This window comes from Pempheris klunzingeri, chromosome 24 (genome assembly GCF_042242105.1).
Source record: "Pempheris klunzingeri isolate RE-2024b chromosome 24, fPemKlu1.hap1, whole genome shotgun sequence".
Classification (NCBI taxonomy): Eukaryota; Metazoa; Chordata; class Actinopteri; order Acropomatiformes; family Pempheridae; genus Pempheris; species Pempheris klunzingeri.
In genome coordinates, this window is record NC_092035.1 from 6,540,816 (window position 1) to 6,566,329 (window position 25,514).

The 25,514-nt window shown below is 44.0% G+C and overlaps 4 long non-coding RNA genes and 1 pseudogene across 5 annotated transcripts; 3 read left to right on the forward strand and 2 right to left on the reverse strand.

Moving 5' to 3' along the window:
• Positions 1 to 1,808: 1,808 nt before the first annotated feature.
• On the forward strand, positions 1,809 to 11,557 carry LOC139223945 (protein boule-like; annotated as a pseudogene).
• A 2,253-nt stretch (positions 11,558 to 13,810) lies between these two features.
• On the forward strand, positions 13,811 to 15,180 carry LOC139223887 (uncharacterized). The gene is made up of 3 exons (XR_011586045.1): positions 13,811 to 14,027; positions 14,180 to 14,266; positions 15,038 to 15,180. It is a non-coding gene; the product is annotated as an uncharacterized lncRNA (long non-coding RNA).
• On the reverse strand, positions 14,788 to 16,311 carry LOC139223886 (uncharacterized). The gene is made up of 4 exons (XR_011586044.1): positions 16,155 to 16,311; positions 15,481 to 15,531; positions 15,015 to 15,084; positions 14,788 to 14,925 (listed from the first exon to the last, which is right to left on the reverse strand). It is a non-coding gene; the product is annotated as an uncharacterized lncRNA (long non-coding RNA).
• Positions 16,312 to 21,052: 4,741 nt separating this feature from the next.
• LOC139223450 (uncharacterized) lies at positions 21,053 to 24,362 on the forward strand. 2 transcript variants are annotated; one of them, XR_011585996.1, is made up of 5 exons: positions 21,053 to 21,188; positions 22,923 to 22,966; positions 23,095 to 23,182; positions 23,292 to 23,486; positions 24,298 to 24,362. It is a non-coding gene; the product is annotated as an uncharacterized lncRNA (long non-coding RNA). The 2 variants fall into 2 exon arrangements; XR_011585997.1 differs by having other exon boundaries at positions 23,339 to 23,486.
• On the reverse strand, positions 24,119 to 24,613 carry LOC139223451 (uncharacterized). The gene is made up of 3 exons (XR_011585998.1): positions 24,559 to 24,613; positions 24,275 to 24,344; positions 24,119 to 24,183 (listed from the first exon to the last, which is right to left on the reverse strand). It is a non-coding gene; the product is annotated as an uncharacterized lncRNA (long non-coding RNA).
• Between the last annotated feature and the right edge of the window lie 901 nt (positions 24,614 to 25,514).

The window sequence follows — 25,514 nt, forward strand, 5'->3', positions numbered from 1 at the left end:
CAGTAGCACTAGCTATTCAGAAATGATAACCCTTACTGTGTCACAGAACAGATACACTTACATTTTAAAGACGGTTTAGGGCCATTTAACACTTCACTTCACTTGTGGCAACCTGAAAGTGTGTCCTTTGGGAGAAAAACTGATTTGCAATCAATCAGATTCTGAAATGATCATGAAAGACATTAATAATAAGACAAAGAAGAAGAATGTAATATTGCAGGAAATCAAGGTAGAAACTAGTCAATACAAAGAGCTAAGACAAAAAAAAAGTAAAAGCTTCACACTTCGCTCTTTTGTTTGCAGTGGGAACTCAAACAGAAAGGCAAATTTCCCCGACAGCATTTGTGTCTTAAACGATCTTGAGGATCTTTCTCATTTTACACAGTCAGACCTCATTGGCAAATTCACCAAACAATTAACAAGAGCTGGAAATGAATGACAAGTAATGGTGTGGCCCACATTACTCAGATGAGGAGAAGCAATCCGGAGAAAGGAGGTTGTAATGATGGGAAATGTGCAAAAGGCTGAGGGAAAATGACTCTCTGAAAAGAAGGTTTACAACTGTATCCACAATAATATGGATGTGTTCTAGAGGAACCTGAGAACATTTGAGATACTGCTGCCCCTATTACATGTTGTTCATTCATTATTGGTATTGTCAGCTATGAATTGGGTGCTTTTCTCTTTGTTCAGTTGCTTTGTTGTGGTTTGAGGGAAGAGGAGGATGAGGTGGGGGGGCGTAAGATGCAAATTAAAGTGTTTTGGAGCATTTTGTTGCCAGTCATAGAGAAGTTATAGCTGTATGAGGTTTGAATGTAGCATCCATGGTTACTCCATGAGGCTGGAGAGTGGAAAACTACCAATGTGACATGGATCATGGTCTTTCCCACCTGTGAGCTCCGTCTATCTTAATCTAAAAGTTTATAGATATAAAGCTCATAATATTAAAGGGAATAAATTAGAAAATCTACAGTTTAGGTGAAAAGCAAGAACTCTTGAAAGACATTTGTGGTTGTCCGTAGGTCAAGTATTCTTTTGAGAACTCTTAAAACACACAGTAGAGACTGAGCATAAGATTTGTCCTCAAATATGTCAAGCATCACTTATGTGTCAAGTAGGAAAAAGCAGAAACCTATTTTCAGGATCAGTCAGAATGTGAAATACTTGGACATTTGTATTCACAGAGAAATGGCGCCGCTCTGTGGAAAGTATGTAGTACCGCACAAATAAATCTGAAAACTTAACTCTGCTTCAGATTTATTGTACTTTCCGTCCCTTGTTATAATTATTGTAAATTTGTGTAAGCGTTCACTACAATTTAAATGTAAGTTAACACGTTTTTCACTTCACTGAAGGTTCCCAACTTGATAAAGCCGTGTTTAATTCCTGCTGATCTCCATTGAAGTGATGATGTGGTCACTACAACGACGCACATTTCCAAAAGAAAATAAAGGGGACAGAAAGAAGAAGACATCTGCGGGGTGAATATGTAATTAATAAATACCTCTGAAGGTACAACCTGCTGCTAGATACCAGATTTTTTATTAAAAACCCTGAGGAGTAACATCCAGAAAGAAGGGTAGTTAGCAAGGCCGTTAGCGGAGGTGTCTATGTAGTTAACGTTAGCTTAGCCGCTAGCTTAATTGGCCATGATTCACCTGCCCTGACAACCAACATACGTCTTTTAAAAGCCAGTAAGTGAAGCAGGAGCATGTGGATGTGGAAAAGAAGAGTCAGAACACGGTGGGTGAACCGTCAAAGCCGTCAACTAGAAGTCTTTTAGTTGATGTTAGCTGTTTATCGTTACTATGTCCATCGTAGTCCATCGTTACTATGGGCAACGTGAGATCGCTGGTAAACAAGATGGAGGAGCTAACAGCGTTAGCCAGGAGTCAGGTGGAGCACCGGGAGTGTAGTCTGGTGTGCTTTTTGGAGACATGGCTGCATCAGGACATTCCCGACGACGTTTCCATTGGTGGCTTCCAAACTGATGCTGCTCATGTTACTATCAAGGAGCCCGGACATTGAATGTTTGCTGCTGGTCTTCGTCCACGTTGCCTGCCACGGGAGTTTTCACATGTTGTCATGGTGACTGTTTACGTTCCTCCTTCTGCCAACCCGACGTCGGCGTGTGACGTCATCCACTCCGCCATCGCTCGGGTACGTGAACTGTTTCACCAGAGAGGAGAGGACCCTGGACTCTGGACTCACCTGATTTACTTTTGTGTTTGAAGGTTAGTCTTATTCTTTTGGAGCTGTGTAACAAAAAGCAATTTCCCCCTGGGGATTATTAAAGGAATTCTGATTCTGATTCTGATTTATGGGAATTCGCGCTAGCAAACCGATGTTAGCCTCATACAACCTTGACTAGCCAAGTCAGTGTAGCATTTAACGGTATTTGGTAGCTATATAACGTCAGATGAGCTCAAATTCAGTGTGATGTTTGGCCTGAACATGAGGTGATCTAAGGCATGTTTCATGCGTTGTATTTGCTGGTGGTTGGTATTCCCATGCTAATAATTTTTGATTGATAGTTTATCCATGTTTTAATTGTTGGTTATATCGTGGACATGTTTAATGTCATCAAATATGCTAACTTTGACTATACAGTAAGAGTTACTATTGGGGATTGTTGTTAGGTTTTTTTCATAGACAGCATAGATGGTGCCAGTAGTGGTTACCATAGCAACAGACTGTTCAGATACAAACAAAACATAACTTTGAATGCTTGAATTAGATGGGCGAGGCTGACATGTATTTTTCCAGTGCAGTATGGTATGATGACTGGTGAACAGCACAGGCTATGATCTTTGTTCTGTCTGCATAAACAAAAGTTGACAAGAAACACAATTAATAGTGTCAGCGTGTTCGTTTTTTCGATGAAGGACAGGCAACTTCTCTCATTTGAGGTGTTTTATTTTCTGTGTGAATAAGTATTGAGCTTGATCAAGGACTCAGTCTGAGCTCTGAAAACCACAGTCAGCAAGCTGTTAGTCTGTAGCCAACAGGTCAAAGAGTGAGCCCCGAAGCACATATGCAGTAACAGTATATACATTTCACCAAGAATACAATTATTTTTGATTGGTTGACTAGGTGGGGAGTAGCCGTGGATTTATGCTTGGCCCTCCCTTCGTTGGTGCACAGGCTGGTCCCAGCCTCTTGGCATCACGACCTTCATCCAGCAGCCGTACCTGTAACAAAGTATCCTCCCTGGTGACCTTTCCCTATCGTGTGTGTGCATCTTACAATGGAGTCTTTCTGAGAACATCCCTCCCGTGTAGTTATCTCATCCTGCTGTTCCAGTAACGGCCTCCCACCAGCCTCGTCCTTGGAGCTCCCAGTACTGGGTGTGAAGTAGTTTATGAGATGTGTAGTGGTGCATGTAAGCGTGTACTTTCTTGCCATATACATCCCACTTAATCATCATGTGTCTGGCCCTTCAGAACCTGGGGCCAGTGCTTGTTCCCCTCTTTAGCAATTGTGGGGTATGGCTCTTCCCTGTGGCGGTGCATTGCATTAATAAGTCTCTCCCTGCTGATTAACACAGTACATGCATTGTCAGTAAGAACTGAGCTTCCAATGTTAGCAACACAAATGATTCTAATGATTGGTTATATAGTGTTATTAGTTCACTCACAGGTCATGTAGTTAGTTCAAATAAAGGTCATACAGTTTGTGGTAACGTTAATCAATACATTAATAGTGTTAATTCAAATCCAGTGTTCTGTAATTGGTTATATATGATGTTGTTAGTACTTACTCTGTTACATATATATTTAGCGCAGTTAGTACAAATTTGAGGCTCAGTATTGTATAATTGGCCTTTTAAAAGTAGTGATCAAAAGTAATAATAAAATTCCCCACAAATCCCTCCTTTCACACCCTTTGGGTGTGAATCCACCAGACTAGTAGTCAAAAAACCCTGGTCCCTCCTTTTGCCCCAGAGTAGAGGTGTGTGAGGGCTGGGACACGATGACATAATCATCGAGGCACTCCTCCTCCTCTGTCAGCATAGTCATTTGGTAAGGTGGGGGCTGAGGAGTCTCCTTGGCGAGTGCAGTAACTATCAGGCGATTTACCAGTGTGCGAACACAGGGGATGCAGCAGCAGCCACACAACACGAGAATAGCACCGAACACAGCTACGGAGACAAGAATGGACATGAACAGATCCTTCCATTTACCAAACCAAGTGTCTAGCATGGAGCTGAAGGGGTCATTAATCCCTGCATTGTCAGCCAGCTCCTCAGACAGAGAAGTGAGTCCCTGCAGGGCTCGAGTGATAGAACCGTCAGGAGCAGTGTTATTGGGGATGAACGTGCAACAGGCAGAACCAAACATCTTACAGACTCCACCTTGTTCGGCTAGCAACATGTCCAACGCCATCCTGTTTTGCCAGGCCATCAGGCTGGTCTTGTCCAATTGCTCGTGTAGACCTGCAACTGCATCCCTGGTGTAGTTCACAAACCTCTGCTGGTTATAGTAAATGTAGTTAATCCAATCAACATTCTTATTGACGGTAGACCACCAGAAAAACATTGACTCAAAACCTGCAGCTATCTGATTGCGTGCCTTATACTCATCTGGGACTCCCCGAGGGACCCCAATGGCGTCAATATAGATGGATGGATTGAAACTCCCTGGCACAATGGAGCGTGCGGAACGGGGGCTGGAAGAGCCCCCCTCCTTCTGCAGGCTCTGAAAGGCAGATTCAGTTAGAGGCAGAGCATAGAAAGGCATAACCAGCTGGACCAGAGCACAGGTCCCCACCCAGTTTTTAGGCAACACAGGAAGCAAGGTCCGCTCGCCACAAAACCACCAAGTGTCAGCTCTAGCTGTGGTCATGTCATTCATGCCTAATGGGATGGACGTGGAGGCGGTGTTAACATCAATCGTAACATTACACCAAGTCAGGGTTCCTACCTCCACGCCAGAGTCTGCCTGCCGCCGGAAACACGTGTAGTTGGCTGCGAACGGTGTGAAGGGAGGCGGGATAACTGTTGTTGGAGAGGCAGGCAGCAGGTAATGCAGGGTGCGACACCTGATGTCATTCGGCAGGCTGGGAGAGGTGAACAGCTGAAGCATGCAACCAAAACCAACAGGGTCATTATACACAGTGAGTCTGAACGGTACAGTGCCCAACACAGGCCTGGCGGGAGCACATGCAATACAATTTTTGACTTTCAACTCTGCTGCCGAATACATCACCCAGTCCAACCATGCATTAGCCTCTGTGAAGCCTGTCTCCACGGCAACCAATTTCCTAAGAGTGGTGGCATTGAGATAGGTAACGAGGTTGGTTGGCAGGGGAGTTTGGGGCCCGGGAGTGTGATTGGCAATACCTGTTCTGTCGTCCCTTGCCGACGCCGATCTGGGTCTTATGTTGAAGTAAACCCATCCTTTTGGATCTTTGCCTGAAACATAGGCAGCCAGAGTATATAAACGAGAATCACATTTTTGTGGGTTGCGCAGTGTGAAGAGGAGTGGGTTACATGAGGTTAGACCACAGTCGCTAGGCACCTGTCCTCTTACCACTGTCATCCTTCCCTTTAGGTCATAGCAATCGTCCCTGTTAGGAATTTTGTATCCCCAGTCTGTTCTACTGGTTGTCCAGACTGCCTGGGACCAGACAGAACACAGTCGGCTTGCTCTGCTGTTGCTGTACACCATGCACACATACTTAACTGACCGTAGGAGGGCTCTCGCGGCTGTAACAGTTCTACAAGGGACCACAGAACAGAAATCTACCATTACCGTTTCAGTCACTCCTTCAGTGAAGGTTATGTTCACTGCCGGGGGGTACCAGGTGATGGTCTCCCTGGGAGACCATCCTCTGGCTCTCCTGGTGACTCTGCGTTTAGGGATCACCTGTGGAGACAGTGGGAGGGGTCTTACAACAGCTGTGGATTGCGTTGGTGTGGTGGGACATGGGACTGAAGTGGCCACATTCAGAACCACGTGGTGCTTTGGCGTTAGTATTTCCCACCACATCAAGGGAAATCCCACCATAATGACAATGATTGCGAGCGCGCCCCATAGTGGTGGGTTGTCTTGTATGGAGGCTCTCATTGCCCTAAGCGGGCTGGAGTACATGCTTGGTTATCAAATGTGCCTATGTTTTGGAAAAATCAGCCAAATCACTTCTAACCTCTCGTAATGTCTGAGAGGGCGGGTCTGCTGGTACACAATGTGTGAGGTGGTGCCAATTTGCTCCTGCTTTACCTTTTACCTGGACAGCATGTGAGGTGCGCTCAGTTACCTCCCACGGTCCAGACCACCTGGGTTCCGACCACATTCTCTTGTGGACCTTCACCCGTACCCAGTCACCCACTTGTACCTGTGCAGGAGGCGGGACAACGGCTGCTTCTGGTCTCTGCTCGACCTATTGGACCTGTGTAGACAAAGCTCGAGTAGGGTCAGTCAGAGATTTCATGTAGTCGTCACAGTCAAATTGCCACACATCCAACAGGGGCGTATGCCCCGCCTCACTGGGAGGACCAGGCATAGGCCGACCTGTCAGCAGCTCATGTGGACTTAAGTGTGTTCTGCTGCTCCGAGAACTCCTCATGGACATTAGTGCTGCGTCTTTCTCCGCGTCTTTTAACCCAACTTTATAGCTATATTTTGCAGTCAGAGCAGTTCAGCAGGAGCACAACACACTCAATCCTTCCTTCCAGTAACCGATCTCCCACTCCTTTTTCTATCCTCTCTCCTTGTCCTTTTTTTTTTTTTTTTACCAGAGAGTCACTGCTCAGCGGTGAGCAGACTCTCCCCCCTCCTTCTCCTCCACTGTCAGCCGGTCTTGTTTTGACGTCACAAAACCCGCTTTTGCGGAACTGCTCCTTAGTTCTACTTCAATGGAGCTCTAACATCCACAGAAAATACAAAACAGTATCCAAAATGCATCAAGAACACACACAAAAACTTGTAAATACTACTAAACTACAATATGGCGTGGCTTTCAATTTGACCTTTTTAGGACGACCCAGTGCACCACACTGGAGGTGAGACAACAAGGCACTCGTCAGCTACCATGCGTAACTCACTCACCAACATGCCGTTCCAAACGGGCCTGGCAACTGTCCCGCAGGCTCTCTACCAGGTCTTTTGCACTGGCCTCGTCAATCCTTAATTGTAATTTTAATTCTTCAGCAGGATAAGAGTCGCATCTCCCGCAGGCGCTGGCTCTTTCCTCTGGTATACCTTTATTTTACTACCACACAAACTCCACACGCCGGAGGAGCCCCTCTTTAGGGTAATTTCCTTACTCTAATTCTTCAGCTGCATTGGGGTCGTCACAATCCCGCAGGCGCTGCCCCCGCTGCACTGGTATAGTTATTTAGTTCAGATCCCCACTCTTAGGTGGAGCCCCTCGCCGGGGGATTTTACTCTTTATTCTCTTTTCAGGCCTCTTCTTTATCTCTTTTTCTCTTTACTCTCGAGGTTTTTTTTTCACTACTTTGGCTTGATGCCAGTTATATCACAACATTATTCCCACAGTAGGAAACATCACAGTCCAGCTTTTAAATTCAGCAATTTAGTTCTCTTTGCTTACCTCCAAACACTCACACTCTAAGGTATTTGCAACATTAAACTATGCAGAATTTGGTTTATCACAACAGGTTTCTGCTTACCTTTGAGATGTGGGCCCGTGTGAGTGTCCAGAGGGTCGCAAGGAGATGTCCAGGCCCTGGATGGCGGGTCTGGGGACTCTGCCCGTCGTCCTTTTCCTCGAAATCACGTCGGGGTCACCAATTTGTCAGCGTGTTCGTTTTTTCGATGAAGGACAGGCAACTTCTCTCATTTGAGGTGTTTTATTTTCTGTGTGAATAAGTATTGAGCTTGATCAAGGACTCAGTCTGAGCTCTGAAAACCACAGTCAGCAAGCTGTTAGTCTGTAGCCAACAGGTCCCAGAGTGAGCCCCGAAGCACATATGCAGTAACAGTATATACATTTCACCAAGAATACAATTATTTTTGATTGGTTGACTAGGTGGGGAGTAGCCGTGGATTTATGCTTGGCCCTCCCTTCGTTGGTGCACAGGCTGGTCCCAGCCTCTTGGCATCACGACCTTCATCCAGCAGCCGTACCTGTAACAAAGTATCCTCCCTGGTGACCTTTCCCTATCGTGTGTGTGCATCTTACAATGGAGTCTTTCTGAGAACATCCCTCCCGTGTAGTTATCTCATCCTGCTGTTCCAGTAACGGCCTCCCACCAGCCTCGTCCTTGGAGCTCCCAGTACTGGGTGTGAAGTAGTTTATGAGATGTGTAGTGGTGCATGTAAGCGTGTACTTTCTTGCCATATACATCCCACTTAATCATCATGTGTCTGGCCCTTCAGAACCTGGGGCCAGTGCTTGTTCCCCTCTTTAGCAATTGTGGGGTATGGCTCTTCCCTGTGGCGGTGCATTGCATTAATAAGTCTCTCCCTGCTGATTAACACAGTACATGCATTGTCAGTAAGAACTGAGCTTCCAATGTTAGCAACACAAATGATTCTAATGATTGGTTATATAGTGTTATTAGTTCACTCACAGGTCATGTAGTTAGTTCAAATAAAGGTCATACAGTTTGTGGTAACGTTAATCAATACATTAATAGTGTTAATTCAAATCCAGTGTTCTGTAATTGGTTATATATGATGTTGTTAGTACTTACTCTGTTACATATATATTTAGCGCAGTTAGTACAAATTTGAGGCTCAGTATTGTATAATTGGCCTTTTAAAAGTAGTGATCAAAAGTAATAATAAAATTCCCCACAATAGGAAAGCCTTCCTTCTCCGATAACCTGAACACACTCTCGTGCAAAGACATATACAAATGTCTTAGTTGATCATATAGCCTAGATTCTATCTACTAGCTGCAGGTGCATCAACTTTGTCTGACTTAAACGACTTAAAGAGCTACTGCTTACTGTTTAGTTTGCTGGACTTCAATGACAGATCAAGAAGAAGCTGTTATTGCCTTTTCCCCCCACAGTATTTATAAAAAAAAACCAGCATGTATTTCATTTGCTTTGTTCTTGCTCTGTGGTTTGCTTGCTGTCATACAAGATGATGCTTGTGTTGTTTCCTAGTGACCCAAGTATGACAGTGATGCCTCGTCATGTTCTTCTCTTCTCTCTTAGAATGGCAGCAGCTCCTCCAGCCTTGGTGTGTTACCTCGAGAACACCACGATGACAGCCTAACTCGCCACAGCCCCCGTCTTGGCACTGCTATCCCTAATCAGATTTTCGTCTGAGGAATTGACTGCAAGGTGAGAGCTGCAACTTGGCCCAGACTGAGTGTCTTACTGTAGAGTAGACACTAGAGGGCAGCAAAGCATGTCAAAAATCTAATGTCAGGATGAGATTCCTGTCATTTCTCCTCTGGCTAATAAACCTAGAAAATGCCAAAATCGTAAAAAAAATGTATTGTCAAGACCAGACATTACCTACTTAATGGAATCAAAACTCAGTTTTTAGTGTTCTTCTAAATTCTGCTTTACAGGTAACAAATGGCGCTTTTCCACTAGCACCTACTCGCCTCTACTCGACTCGACTCGAGTAGAGTAGTGCTAAAACTGTGTTATGGAAAAGCACCAAAAGTGTCGATTGGGAACCACTTGTTTCTTGGCTTTGTCAAACTGAAGTTACTTATCACTTTCTCCTGTTGCCTCATCTTTTAACGCTGCACAATAATCTGAAATTGTTCATTGTGGAACAAATGAATGAAGTCAAACAGCAACCATCTTGTGGGGTGATAACATTCAAAAATATATATGTGTGTGTTTGTGCATTTTTATGAAGGTTAATGAGGGTGACCTCCGACATGTCTTCTCTCAACATGGTGCAGTGAAAGAGGTGAAGATTGTGAACAATCGCTCAGGAACTTCAAAAGGGTGAGATAATTCTCTGTCCTTTGATTTCCAACATTATTCACAGATTTACTGTTAAAGTTAAAACGGTTTACTTTGATTCTGTCTCATTGGACAGGTATGGGTTTGTTGCATTTGAAAGTGAAGATGATGCATTGAAAGTCCTTCATGAAGTGAGTAGAAGCAGGCCATTAAAGTATCTTGCAACTAAATGTCCTGGACATGTTCAGTATGATAATGCGGAGTATATCCCACACGTTCTAGTCTAATGTGGCTGCTATATTAAAGGGTAATGGAATTTGTTTCAAAGACAAGAAGCTCAGCATTGGTCAGGCTGTCCGCACGATGCAAGCCTCAGGACAAAGTAAGTTTGCCGTGATTTTTAAAATAAAACAAGCTTTAAAAAAGCCCATTAAAAGGCACAGGTTTACTGTATTGTGGTTTCTTTGTTTGTCTAGTTAAGAGCACCCCCGTAGCCGGCCTTGACTCTGCCATACCTCTGCTGACGTCCTGTGGGGCGCTGTGCCTGACCACATCCACAGGCTATCCCAATACCTACTGAGATGGGGTGTCCTATTCCCACTGCCCCAACATGAGCCCTCCTGCCCACCACTGGCCTGTCAGTTCTTACTCATACCCATATAACACTACACATAAATAACAATAATTAACCATTGTTGATTTAAAAAATCTGCTTATCATTTCATATGCTTTTCACATACCAATTTCTGAAGCTATGACAGCAGGCCTAGCAAGAGCTTGAGTTTTCTTGCTGCCTTTTCTTTGAAACAAGTAAAAGAAATAGAAACAGATATAAGACTAGTTTGATGATATGAATATGAATGATATGAATATTCCGTTATGTGTGATTTATGTACGTTTATTCTTTAGCAGTCTGCTCCTCCAGTAGTGCTTCCTCAGTGCAATCGGCCTGTTTATCACCACTATCAGCTCAGCCCTTCAGCGATATGTTGCTTTCTCATCATGTCACTATTTAAGAAACACAGCAGGGGTTTGACTTTTATTTAACTGTCTGCTTTCTTCCTACATCACCCTCTCTCCAGTGTTTCCCAAACCAGTATCAGTGGAATATCTTCGAGGTAGGTAAAATAAAGCCATTCATTCTTTTTAGTCCAGGTGATTTTGGCCAATTCATCTTTCATCAGTGTTTTGTTGTCCAGTCACCCATGCCCTCCAGTCCAGCCGTGTACTCCCAGCAGTCAGAACATCTTTACCACTCTGCCGATGGAGGCTCTGTCCAGCCTCCCCTGTCGGTCCTGGAGGGCGTCACACCAGAGGTACAGATTCACCACGGAAATTCAAAACACGTGTAAGTGCAACTCGTTTAACTTGTTTGGAATACAGAATGTTTGTTGAATGTAGAAGTTTGTTGGTGGAGAGACAAATATTGAGTTTACAACTAAATGTTATGTTGTAACATCTGTCTGATTTAAGAGCTTGCAAATGCAAACACTTCCTTTTCTGCTTTTTTTATGTCTAAACATCCACACTTGTTCTTAACTGGAGCGCATGTTGGTCTCTTCCTATACTTTTACAGTTGGTAGAGCCCACGGTGCACCAGGTTTACCCACGGTATCCTCAGAGAGCTGAAGGAATGACGCCCTTTGTTCTGCAACATGATCCTGGAAAAGTAAAAGGCCTGTTTTTTATAACCAAACACACAAATATCAGAGGGGGAAATCTGTTGTGAGAAAGATATTATGCATAAGTCGCCGCCATCTTGTCAACCAACCTTTAATTGGAGATCAAACCCAGAAGGGGTAGAACTCCATCGAGTTTCTCCTGGTTTATAAGATTTATTTGTTGTCTTCCAAAGTGCTTAAATGATCTAGAAAGATGAAATAGGCTGAAATGACTGAAAATGATGTGCAAAAACATGAGCCCAGTCAGCCACATGGTGGTGCTGTAGTTAAGGCCCAAAAATGCAATTTTGGAAATAATGATAATGAATGTTGTTTTCTAAACATGCTGTATTTATAAAGGTAAAGCTGAAACGCTGGTCACCCACATCTGCGACCAACATTTATCACAAAGTTTGGCGTAGAAATCAGCCTTACAATCCAGGCAACATGCCCGTGTATGGTCTCCAATAACCGGCTTCAAACAGCCTTTGAATTCAGTTTGATTCCCACTCCTTTCTCTGTTTTTGAGCATACACATTAGACTGAGACATGATGAGCTAGTTAGCTAGATTAGCTTATGTCACAGAGAGGCACACACACAGTGGACGAGGTGAGTTAGTGACTGAGGCTGTGTGGCTCAAATTAGAGATGTGACGTTCGCGAACGAGTCGAGTCTTTGAACGGCTCTTTTAAGTGAATGATGAGAACCGATTCGCAGTTGCGAGCCGTTCGTTTGCGAACCGTTCTTATATGCAAATTGCCTGCTCTGCCTTCATGTGTCACCTGTGTGCCCCACGAGTCTGAGTTGTCCACGCTGCCTTCACCTGAACGACTAATGACATGAGTTTGAGTCGTCCACAGCACGCTCCATTGACGTAAACGCAGCTACAGATGCGCAGCATTAGGGGAGGAGATATTAGTGAGTGCTGCCCGACTGGACTGAAGAGATTTACATTCAGGGAGCAGGAGATATTAACGATTGAAGAAATGTTATTTGTTATTGTTTCCATTGTTTTGATGTGGATTCGAGTCAAGGAGCTGAGTTCCTGTTTGTAAAGTAGTTCAGGTGAACACACACCAGGTAGTTTAGTACAATTATGCATTCACATTTGTATCATGTCCTAATTTCTATTCTAGTTTTATTTATATTATTTTTATTTCTGTATTGTTAAAATGTTCATGTGTGGAAAATTTCACACTAAAGTTATTTTGCATGGAAGTTATCTGCAGCCTGCATAGTTTTTATTGTGCCACAAAGTTTTTTAGTTGAGGGGAAAATTCTAAATAGTGATCTCACTGTCAAAGCATGTTGGTATGGCACCATCTTATGGAATGATTACACTGAAAACACAAGCCAAATGAAATTATAATCAATATTTCAGAATAGATATGTATAAATTTGAATTATTCTGAACCAAATCTTATTTTACAACTGCTACCAGTGATTGTTTCCTTGATGAAAACAAGTTACCCCTGGTTGACTTCTAATAAATAAATAAGTAAATATAACAACGAGTCAGTCGTTTGAACGGCTCTTTGAAAGGAACGGCTCCTCAAGATCCGGCTCCCTTCAAAGAGCCATAAATCCCATCTCTAGCTCAAATGCAATGATTTATTTTAGTGTTACATCAGCGGCGGTTCTGCGCGTGCGCGATTCATGAGCAGGAGTGGAGTGGCTCTCCTCGGTCCTCTCTGCGGCTGCGCGAGGCTGCTGCGAGACCTTTGGGAGGGGGAGGGGGAGGGGCTAACGGTCACACCTGCTGCTAGTTAAGGAAATTAGGAAAGTCGCCTGATTGGCAGCACAGGAAATGATGTCAGCACACTTCCGCAGCAGCAGATGACTTAAGAGCCTGAGCGGATCGTTGGCACGTTTTTTGCTGCTCGTGTTTCTGCAGCTCGTTTTTCTGCTTCAAAAACATGTTTGGAGGAGGAGAAGAAAACTACCAGAGGAAAACATCACGAAGACGCTGAGTTGGGTTTGGTTAATGCGGTCAGTCTGAGGCTGAATGGCCGAATACAAACACAAAGAGAACAAACACATGGTGGTAACAAGCTAGCTAATTAGCCACTTAGCTAACGCTAGCTAACCATGCTAACAGCCGCTACATTCGGACCTGAGAACGTATTTTCATACCTCCTCGTGTGTAAACGTGTGTTGGTATGACAACGTTCCTTGAATCCTTGAAAGCTAATTGTATTGAAATGTCAGTAATCACCATTAATGTCAAAATATTTTATTTGTCGTCTCAAATAGTTACTGAAGTTTAACAGCAAGTTTCAAAATGTATTTCAACAAAGTAAATGTAAAGAGAATGAGAGAAAAGTAATCAGTGCAAATATCCACTTTTTTATTTCCTACATCAGATGTGTGCAGCCTTGTTCAACATGAAGGTGATACAGCTGTAACTTCTGATCACTTATTGATTGATTCTTTTTCCTTTCATGCTTTAGATGGGCTGGTGTTCACTGCTGAGGAGCCGAGGAAGAGTCTTCCTGCCAGTATGTGTTGGGAAAGAAGCACAATGGTTAGTAACTTTAATTAAAAAACTTAAATCATTGATTTCTACTATTTGATATATTATAAATTATTGTTGGAGCTAGCTTGTGATTCTATGACCTGATTAACATCTTTCACTTTTAAAGTGTCTGGAGGTTCATTTGTGTTTGTTTTTTCCAGATTGTCTTCCCAAATGAAGATAAAAACCCCCTGAAGATCTTCTAAATGCAAGATGGTCTATCTCCACCAGTGTTTCCCAAAGTTGGAGTAAGATTTTATGCAGCCATTTTGCTCATTATGAAAAATTAAAGTGTTTCAAACTCAAACAATGTTTCTTTTGGCTTTGTATTTTCTACTTGCTTTTAAAGTGGTCTTATGTTTACACATACAATTTCACATTACACTCAATCCAGCACCAGTAAAACACAGGATTCTGCTCCAAAATAAAATGGGCCCAGCTGTGGCTCAGCCTTCCATCAGGAGTTCGAGGTTCCAGCTCCATGGGTCAGTGTGTGAATGAGGTCATGGAAAGGTGCTATACAAATGCTGACCATAGGTGGATCCACAGCTTTGCCTTTTCAGTGTAGTTAAACCAAGGCAAAAAAAAAAAAAAAAAAAAAAAAAATCACAAAATAGAAAACAGGAAACAAGATTTAAAGTTTTTTTTTTTTTTATTTAAAATACAAGACACAGTGAAGGTGCTGCTTGGCTCACTGGACATCCAGCAGGAAAATGGAGGCAGATCCTGTCAGAGGAAGACTGAAGAGGAGCTGCTGGTCTACTTTTACCTCAAAGTAGTTTCTGACAACTAGTAACTTGCAGCAGCAAAAAAGTAAACACAACAACTTGCACTTAATTTTACATGTCTTTATTTAGAAATCAGTGCTGTTTGGATCCACGGTTGATTCAGGTTCTCCTGGTGCATCCTGGGAACACACAAAAAAAAACAAGTTTTTTCTTTTGCTGATACATGAAGATGCTGCAGAGGAGTCATGTTGAATGCATTAATACTTACTACAGTCTGCTACTTTTCCACAGGACCTTCTGTTTGGATCCACGGCTGATTCAGGTTCTCCTGCTGCATCCTGGAAGACACAAACAGCATTACTTTGATCAAAGAGTGACCAGACAGAAGGTTAAACTTGTTCTCTTCATTTTAAATAAAGTTTAACGTGACAACATCCTGTGTTCAGATTTACTGATTCCTCATCTCTTCCCACCAGACACCTGGAAACTTTTAGATTCTCCCTTTACAAACTAGCACCAATAGAGAGAATTATCTACTGCAAGAATTTACAAATCTTCAATGTTTGTGCTCCAATTCCAACATTTAGTGCCATTAACATTAACTGTTAGTGTGTTTTCTACCTGGAAACAAGTAGTTCAGGAAGAAATCAGTTTGATGTGGGAGAAAATAAAAGCTCACATTTCCTGTCTAAACACATTTATGTGATGTTCTAGGTAAAGTTGAGCGTTTTTACCACAAGCTGTTCCTGTCACAGGTTCTTCAGCCCAGACTCAGGACACGCCACCTGCAACGGAAGAGATTTTCACAATAAAACTACAGCTCTTTACCAAAGTAAAAAGGAAATAAATTACATTATAGATGAAGTTCACCTGCAAACACAGGCAAAATGTGATAAAGCTGCACCTGATCTCAGCCACAATAAACCACCAATTTGATGCTTAGCTTTTGGTCTCTAAATGAATTTAATCCGTTCCAAACAGGCCACATGCTAATGCTACATGCTAACACTAGCCAGCATGTTAGCCACTGATTAGCCACAAGGTGAAACTGATCAGTGATTATTGACCCTGCAGTCCGGTCATTAGCAGCAAACTCACTGCAGATGCTCACCAATTAAACAGGACTATAATGAACGTGACACTGAGCCTGAGCTTTAACTCTCCTGCTGCTGCAGCTGCTGAGTTACAGAAAACAGCTGAGAGGCCTGACGAGGAACTTCTAGATGTTCTAGTGCAAACACAGAACATTAGAACCATCAGTGTTTATTACAACAGTAATCTGGTACTTTGGTTCTCAAACAGGTTCATCGGCCACAATGAAACCACCAATATAGAAAAATGTATCAGCTGTGCACCTTAGCATGGTTAGCTAATTAGCTAGCTACTGAACACCCATTTGTTTGCATACCAAAACCAACTCCGCGATGTTTTCTTCCTCTGGACCTCCGAAGGACTGCATGAAGCACAAAACGAGCCCAAGCAAAGCGTCCCGGTGTTTGCAGCAGAAGGAGAAGAGCCGACTGGCGCCGGGTGAGTCAAACCTTCAGACTTTTATAGTGATGGACACACCATGCGGCAAATCACGTGGGAGGACACATTAGGATCATACCATTATGTAGTAGGGGAGACGCTCTGAAGACAGGAAGTGAGGTGGTACAGTCCAGGTACAGAGGACATAGTGATGGCTGATCGAGGCTTTGTTGAAGTTCGACACTTAATTGAAAAATGGTTAATTACTCGAGGCTTCAATGACACCGCGCTCCAGTAGGACATCTAGTGGTCAATAAGATGAAGTGCACTGGAGACGTGTCATTTCTTGGTTCATGGACTGTTTGGGCTTTGATTCTCCATCCTCATTCCTGTTCACTACACTACATGGCTGTATGGTTTCAAGCTGACACAATGAAATAGAAAATAAGCATGAACTCATGTTGTTGTCTTGTTTGACACGTCTGGTTGCAGGAATGAATGAATGAATGTCTTGTCACTGCAACGGGTTTAATGAAATTGAAAAGTAGTGGGCTGTAGCTGTATACCTGACATCAAGTCTGAATAGCCCATAGCTGAAAAGATGTAGAATAGTGGGCGTTCAGTAGGCTAGCTGGCAAATGTGATCTCATTTCAAATGTTTAATTAGTTTCAGTAAAGTGGGGGTGCTTGTGTAACTGTTTCTGAGTTTTCCTGAAGAGAGAGTCCTCGTCTGCTGCCCCCTTTGTGCCAGTAAACTCCAACACCACAAATCTGCTCCCCCCTGCAGGAGAACTGCAGCACCCAGCTGTGCAGGGACAAGTGGCTCCGACCGCCGGGGTCAAAGTCACTCTGTTTCACCGGCAAATACAGCAAGAGGTGAAGAGAGTCGGAGGAGTTTCCCCTGAGCTGCTGACCACGCAAGATGGAGATGGTGACACGTATGTACAGGTAGGTGCATCTCAAAACATTCAATTCAAAAAGTGAAACTCAGATACTATACAAGAGCAAAGTCAACGCAGCCGTCTACCAGCACATTTTAGAGCACTTCATGCTTCCATCGGCTGACCAGCTCGACGGAGATGCCGAGTTTCTTTGGCAGCAGGACTTGGCACCTGCCCACACTGCCAAAACTACCAAAACCTGGTTTATTGAGCACGGCATTACTGTGATCGATTGGCCAGCAAACTCCCCCGACCTGAACCCCATAGAGAATCTATGGGGTGAGAGAATAGAGACCCCAGACCCAACAATGCAGACGAGCTGAAGGCCGCTCTCAAAGCAACCTGGGCTTTTTTTCAGTCGGTTTTATGTAATATTCTAATCCTGACTTTGGGGTTTTCATGAGCTGTAAGCCACAATCATCACAATAACAACAAATAATAATAAAAATAATATTTCATTTTGTGTGGAATGAATCTATATAGTATATGAGTTTCACTTTTTGAATTGAATTACAGAAATGAATGAACTTTTTCACGATATTCTAATTTTTTTAGATGCACCTGTATTAGAACAGAACAGAATAGAATAGAATGTCTTTATCGTCGTTTATAGAGGTACAATGAAATTGAAAGTGCAATCCACTTTAAGTGCCATAAAAAAGTATAAAGTATATAAAAGAAGTACCCTGAATGACAATAATATCTAAAAAAGCACAAAGTGCAGAGTATAAAACAAATAAAAAACATCTTCATATAAATAACATCCAGCAGCATCACACTTCTATTTAATGTCCGGCAGTGTTTAGTACAATTATGGCTCTTGGCTAGAAGCTGTTTTTAATCTGTTCGTACTTCAGTGTCCGAAAACGTCTACCAGAGGGCAAAAGTTGGAACAGTGAAAAGCCGGGGTGGGTCGCATCCCAGCCGATCTTCCGCGCCTTCCTCGGACAGCGGGAGCTGTAGACTTCCTCCAGGGAAGGTAGAGGGCAGCCGGTGATCTTCTGGGCCATGGCGATGACCCGTTGGAGCGCCTTCCTGTTTGCTGCCGGCAGCTGGAAAACCACACGCAGATGCAGTACGACGGGATGCTTTCTATGGAGCATCGGTAAAAAGACACCAGCAGTTTGTGGGAGAGATGGTTGTTCCTGAGAATCCTCAGAAAATAGAGTCTCCGCTGTACCTTTTTAATGACGGCTCTGGTGTTGGCGCTCCAGGTCAAGTCATCCTCAATGTGCACGCCCAAGAACCGGTGGTTGGAGACCCTCGGCACACAATCCCCACCAATCAACAGGGGCTGAATGTCTGTTTTCCTCCTCCTGAAATCTAAGACGAGCAGTGGACAAAGTCGCCAGTTTAAACCAGTCATTCCTGGCAGGGTATTAAAGACTGAACACTAGTTAGCAAGCAAAGAGGTTGAAATGGGCAACTAAAAGTGGCTGACGTAGTCCAACACTGAAACAGCTCACAGTCATGGATAAACAGTCTGAAGTCATTTGCATGTGGATGTAATCTAACTGTGTCGTTTCTTCTCAAACTGCCAGATTTGTCCACAGAGCCGTGGCTCAGGGCAGACGGGCTCTGGCTCGTGCGCTCGCTGCCCTCTGGGGCCGCTCTCCTTTGCAAGTGTGTGCTGAGAAAGGCCACTACCTCAGTCTGCAGGTGAGGGTCCACTGTGAGAGCTTCATCACAAGTCTGGAGGCGACACCGGAGTTAGTTTGAGCCTAGAGCTTAGAGAAAAGGAGGGTCAGTGGTCACTCCCAGTGCTGCTTGCCCCTGACTGTCCCATCATAGACTTGGTGTATGACAATGACCAATTTTTGTCCGTTTTTATAATTCAGGAGCACAAAGTGTTGTGGTAACAGCACCTGTGGCACAAGGAGCTCCATTAGACCTCCTATAATAAATCTGTAGGGAGTAAAATCCAAAGTGGAAAGTAAAGAGATAATATAAAGAGAGAACAGATGAAAAGACAAAACAGTGAAAAAGAGAACACGAGTGGAGGAACAGTGATAAATAGTGCAAGGCCAACTACAGGAGGAAAATGGAAGATCATCTTCAGCGGAGCAACACGAGGGAGGTCTGGAGAGGTCTCAAATCCATGTCAGGGCAGGAGATAAGCAGTAGGAGAGACCCTGAACCTGGAGACAGAGACTGGGCCAACAAGCTAAATCTGTTTTTCAACAGATTTGATAATGGGCCCACCCCCTCCCCCTCCCTCCCCCTCCCTCCCCCTCCCCAGCCTGAGCACAGACCAGCCTACCCCCAGCTCCTCACCACCACCATCTCCGGGGCCCTCACCCTCCCCCTCACTTCCACAACCACCTCTGGTCCTCTCACCTCCACCCCCCCACCCCCCACCACCTCATTGGCAGCTCTCCCCCTCCCCTCCCCCTCCCCCTTCTCCCCCTCCTCTCTTCACACCAACTGTTGATCAGGTGAGAAGTCAACTGAAGAAGATCAAAGCCAGGAAAGCCACGGGCCCTGATGGCATCAGCTCCAGACTCCTCAGGGACTGTGCAGACCAGCTCTGTCAGGTGGTCTGCTACATCTTCAACCTGAGCCTGAGTCTGGAAAAAGTTCCTGCCATGTGGAAGACTTCTTGTGTGGTTCCAGTTCCTAAGACCTCGCGCCCCAAGGAGCCCAACCACTTCAGACCCGTGGCCTTAACCTCTCACCTGATGAAGGCACTTGAGAGGATCGTCCTAACCCATCTCCGCCCCCTGGTGAGCCCACACATGGATCCCCTGCAGTTTGCATATCAGCCTGGAATTGGGGTGGATGACGCTGTCATCTACCTGCTGCAGAGATCCCTGTCTCACCTGGAGGGCAGTGGAAGCACTGTGAGGATCACTTTCTTTGATTTCTCCAGTGCCTTCAACACAATCCTACCTCCACTGCTCAGGGTGAAGATGGAGAGAGCGGGAGTCAGTGACCAGCTGGCTGCATGGGTCACTGACTACCTCACGGACAGACCCCAGTATGTGAGACTGCAGGACAGTGTGTCTGATGTGGTGGTTTGCAGCACAGGGGCCCCCCAGGGAACGGTACTGTCACCTTTCCTCTTCACCCTGTACACATCAGACTTCAGGTACGCTACAGACAGTTGTCACCTCCAGAAGTTCTCTGATGACACTGCCATCGTGGGGTGTGTGTCAGAGGGGAACGACTGTGAATACAGGACGGTCATCACGGACTTTGTCGGCTGGTGTGGACGAAACAACCTCCTAGTCAACGCCAGCAAGACGAAAGAGATGGTGGTCGACTTCCACAAGAAACCCTCCATCACTGCACCAGTGAGCATCCAGGGACTATAACATAAACTGTACAATAATTCTCACCCCACTTCACTTCACCCTGTTGTTGTTTGTCTCTGTAATTACATTTCTTTGTGTACATAGGTTTTTACCACTGTATATATTATATTTTATTCTGCTATTTAATTTTTCTAATTCTATTATATTCTGCTATTTAATTTTTCTGTCCCTTTGAGCTGCTGTAACAGCAAAGTTTCCCCACTGAGGGATCAATAAATAAATATCTATCTATCTATCTATAGTTCCTCCTACAGGACACAAGGGGGCGCTGTGTCTTCAAAAATGCAAAACACGTGAAGCCAAACTTGTACCTGCTCCGTGGGATGAACTCGGCTGAGGGTCCGCGGTAGAGCGGGTCGTCCCCCCCCCTCATGTAAAAGCGCTTTGAGTAGTTGAAGTAACTAGAAAGGCGCGAGACAAATACAGACCATTTACCATTTAACTCCCTGAAATAAATGTGTTCCATTTTGCTGTGGATGATTAACACCCGTAGTTTCTACATCGACTGAGCTGCTGCTAAACTTTCCTGCTGCTAAACTTTCCTGCTGCGACGGTGCTCGTGTTGAGGAAATGACGTCAGGAGCAGGTGACGTTGAACCTGAGCGGATCGTTGGAGTGTTTTTCTGCTCGAAAAAGATGTTTGGAGGACGAAAGGAAAGGTGGAGAAGGACTCGAGGAAAACACCACGAAGACGCGGAGCTGGCTTTGGTTAATGAGGTCAGTCTGAGGCTGAGTGGCCGCACGGACAGACACATACACAACACACAGCTAGCTATTTAGCTAACGCTAGCTAACCATGCTAACAGCTGCCACATTTTACTGCTTTCTGAGGCGGATAAACAAATCAGCCAGCGGCCAAGTTCACCAGACTGATGACTAAATGTAGCTTATTATGAGAAGGAACGTGTTTTATTTTCACACCGTTACTATCAGAGGAAATCAGCACCGCCTATTGATTAGCTTCGCTACAGTGACAGACAATCAACATGAGGAAAGAAAAGCAGGCAACAGACACTAAACACTAAACTCACTATGATTTCAAGTTTGTAACTCGGTGGATGATGTTCATTTAAATAACCAAGCTGCTTGCGGTTAAATAGCAGCAGTGTTTCTAGTTTTGGCTACAACTGTCCAGTCTGGCTGTTATAAGATAAGATATTCCTTTATTTATCCCACAATGGGGAAATTTCAAGTCAGCAGCAGTTCTGATTCACACATACAAGATACAGTTCACACATACAAAGAAAGGGAATAAAAAATATAAAATATATATATGTTTACATGTACAGTATATACAAACAATAATGTATGGTGAAAGAATGATAGAATGAGGTGAGATGGAAAGGCTATTGCACATGGGGAAAATATAAAATATATAAATATATATGAAATATTGCACTTGTTCCTTTTTCTTGGTCTTTGGTTTACTGGGAGCAGATTTGGTTGTAAAGTCGGATGGCAGCAGGGAGGAAGGACCTGCGATGCCTTTCTTTGGAGCATCGTGGGTGACGAAGCCTGTCACTGATGGAGCTTTCCAGGGCTCTTACAGTCTCATGTAGGGGGTGGGAGACATTGTCCATGATTGATGACAGCTTTGCTACCATCCTCCTGTCACCCACCACCTCCACAGGATCGAGGCTGCAGCCCAGGACAGAGCTGGCTTTGTCCACCAGTTTGTTCAGTCTCTTCTTTTCTGCTGCCGTGATGCTGCTGCTCCAGCAGACCACACCGTAGAAGATGGCTGATGCCACCACAGAGTCATAGAAAGTCCTCAGGAGGCCCTCCGCCACTCCGAAAGACCTCAGTCTACGCAGCAGGTGGAGTCTGCTTTGGCCTTTCTTGAAGAGTGCCTGAGTATTAACAGTCCAGTCCAGCTTCTTGTTGAGGTGAACACCCAGGTACTTGTAAGAGTCCACAATCTCTATGTCCGTTCCCTGGATGTTCACCGGAGAGGGAGGGTCTTTGTGCCGACGAAAGTCCACTACCAGCTCTTTGGTTTTTCCGGCATTAATCCGGAGGCAGTTCTGCTGGCACCAGTCCACAAAGTTTTTGTTCAGCTCTCTGTACTCCCCCTCGTCTCTGTTGTTGATGAGACCGACGATGGCTGAGTCGTCAGAGAATTATTATTATTTCTGTAATTGTAGGCAGATTTCTGATGATGATCACCTTTAGGATCAGAAATAGATCACTCAGTGCTTCCTTAAGCACATTGCATTCAAATGTCAGTGATCACCATTAATGTCCAAATATTTAGTTACTGAAGTTTAACAGCAAGTTTCAAAATGTATCTCAGCAATGTAAATGTAAAGAGAATGAGAGAAAAGTCATCAGTGCAAATATCCACTGTTTTATTTCATACATCAGATGTGTGCAGCCTTGTTCAACATGAAGGTGATACAGCTGTAACTTCTGATCACTTATTGATTGATTCTTTTTCCTTTCATGCTTCAGGTGAGCTGGTGTTCACTGCTGAGGAGCAGAGGAAGAGTCTTCAGGTTCGTCCAAATCCTCCTCACTTTTTATTCATCGGCATCCTGCAGTTCTCCACTTTCCAGCGCTGCTGCTGACTGTAAACACCACTTGTATGAAGTGTAATTGTTGTACCATTTTCTCCCTCTTGCAGATGTGCGGACTGAAGCGACAGCACGTTTGAAGAAGAGGAGCGTTCTGCAGCCACTGAGGGAACGTGTGCTCTGTGCTGAAGCTCTCAGGTAGGTTTATAATCTAGAAATTAGAAATATAAATTCTTGTTGGAGCTAGTTTGTGATTCCATGATGCGATTAGCATCTTTCACTTTTAAAATGTTGTGCTTTTTTTGAGATGGTTTTCCCAAACGAAGATGACAAAATCGCCCCGTGATCTTCTAGTGCGACAGGTGTCTGTGGCGCAGTGGGTTAAGTCGCAGTCAGAAGAGGCACTGAAGATCAGAGGTGCTGGGTTCAATCCCGGTGTGTGGCAAGAGTGCAAAAGAAGGTGTTTTGCGAGGGCTGATTTATTTCCCCAAGGTGAAGTCAGGTATGCAGCTCATTTTATTGAAAAAGCACATTAAAAAAAAAAAAGCAGCCATTTTGCTCATTATGCACTTTTTACATTTATAAGAAAAAAAAATACTTTCAGGCTCCAACCAGGTATTTTTCTACCTGCTTCCAAATTGGCATTTTATTTACCCTTAGACTCACCATTGCTGGGTTCAAAAATTAGCACTTTCAAATTACATGCAATCCAGGACCAGTAAAATATTCTGGATTGATTCAGGATTCTGCTCCAAAATAAAATGGGGCCAGCTGTGGGTCATTCCTCAGGCAGGAGGTCATGGAAAGGTGCTATACAAATGCTGACCATAGGTGGATCCACAGCTTTGCCTTTTCAGTGTAGTTAAACCAAGGCAAAAAAAAAAAAAAAAAAAAAACCACTCCCAATAGAAAAGACATAGGAAACAAGATTTAGTCAAAACCTTTTATTTAAAATACAAGACACAGTGAAGGTGCTGCTTGGCTCACTGGACATCCAGCAGGAACATGGAGGCAGATCCTGTCAGAGGAAGACTGAAGAGGAGCTGCTGGTCTACTTTTACCTCAAAGTAGTTTCTGACAACTAGTAACTTGCAGCAGCATAAAAGTAAACACAACAACTTGCACTTCATTTTACATGTCTTTATTTAGAAATCAGTGCTGTTTGGATCCACGGTTGATTCAGGTTCTCCTGGTGCATCCTGGGAACACACAAAAAAAAAAATATAAGTTCTCTTTTGCTGATACATGAAGATGCTGCAGAGGAGTCATGTTGAATGCATTAATACTTACTACAGTCTGCTACTTTTCCACAGGACCTTCTGTTTGGATCCACGGCTGATTCAGGTTCTCCTGCTGCATCCTGGAAGACACAAACAGCATTACTTTAAAATGGTCACTCTTTGATCAAATAAAGTTTAACGTTACAACATCCTGTGTTCATATTTACTGATTCCTCATCTCTTCCCACCAGACACCTGGAAACTTTTAGATTCTCCCTTTACAAACTAGCAAAGCTCACATTTCCTGTCTAAACACATTTATGTGACGTTCTAGGTAAAGTTGAGCGTTTTTACCACAAGCTGTTCCTGTCACAGGTTCTTCAGCCCAGACTCAGGACACACCACCTGCAACGGAAGAGATTTTCACAATAAAACTACAGCTCTTTACCAAAGTAAAAAGGAAATAAGACATTATAGATGAAGTTCACCTGCAAACACAGACGAAATGTGATGAAGCTGCACCTGATCTCAGCCACAATAAACCACCAATTTGATGCTTAGCTTTTGGTCTTTAAACTAATTTAATCCTTTCCAAACAGGCCACATGCTAATGCTACATGCTAACACTAGCCAGCATGTTAGCCACTGATTAGCCACAAGGTGAAACTGATCAGTGATTATTGACCCTGCAGTCCAGTCATTAGCAGCAAACTCACTGCAGATGCTCACCAATTAAACAGGACTATAATGAACGGGACACTGAGCCTGAGCTTTAACTCTCCTGCAGCTGCTGAGTTACAGAAAACAGCTGAGAGGCCTGATGAGGAACTTCTAGATGTTCTAGTGCAAACACAGAACATTAGAACCATCAGTGTTTATTACAACAGTAATCTGGTACTTTGGTTCTCAAACAGGTTCATCGGCCACAATGAAACCACCAATATAGAAAAATGTATCAGCTGTGCACCTTAGCATGGTTAGCTAATTAGCTAGCTACTGAACACCCATTTGTTTGCATACCAAAACCAACTCCGTGATGTTTTCTTCCTCTGGAACTCCGAAGGACTGCATGAAGCACAAAACGAGCCCAAGCAAAGCGTCCGGGTGTTTGCAGCAGAAGGAGAAGAGCCGACTGGCGCCGGGTGAGTCAAACCTTCAGACTTTTATAGTGATGGACACACCATGCGGCAAATCACGTGGGAGGACACATTAGGATCATACCATTATGTAGTAGGGGAGACGCTCTGAAGACAGGAAGTGAGGTGGTACAGTCCAGGTACAGAGGACATAGTGATGGCTGATCGAGGCTT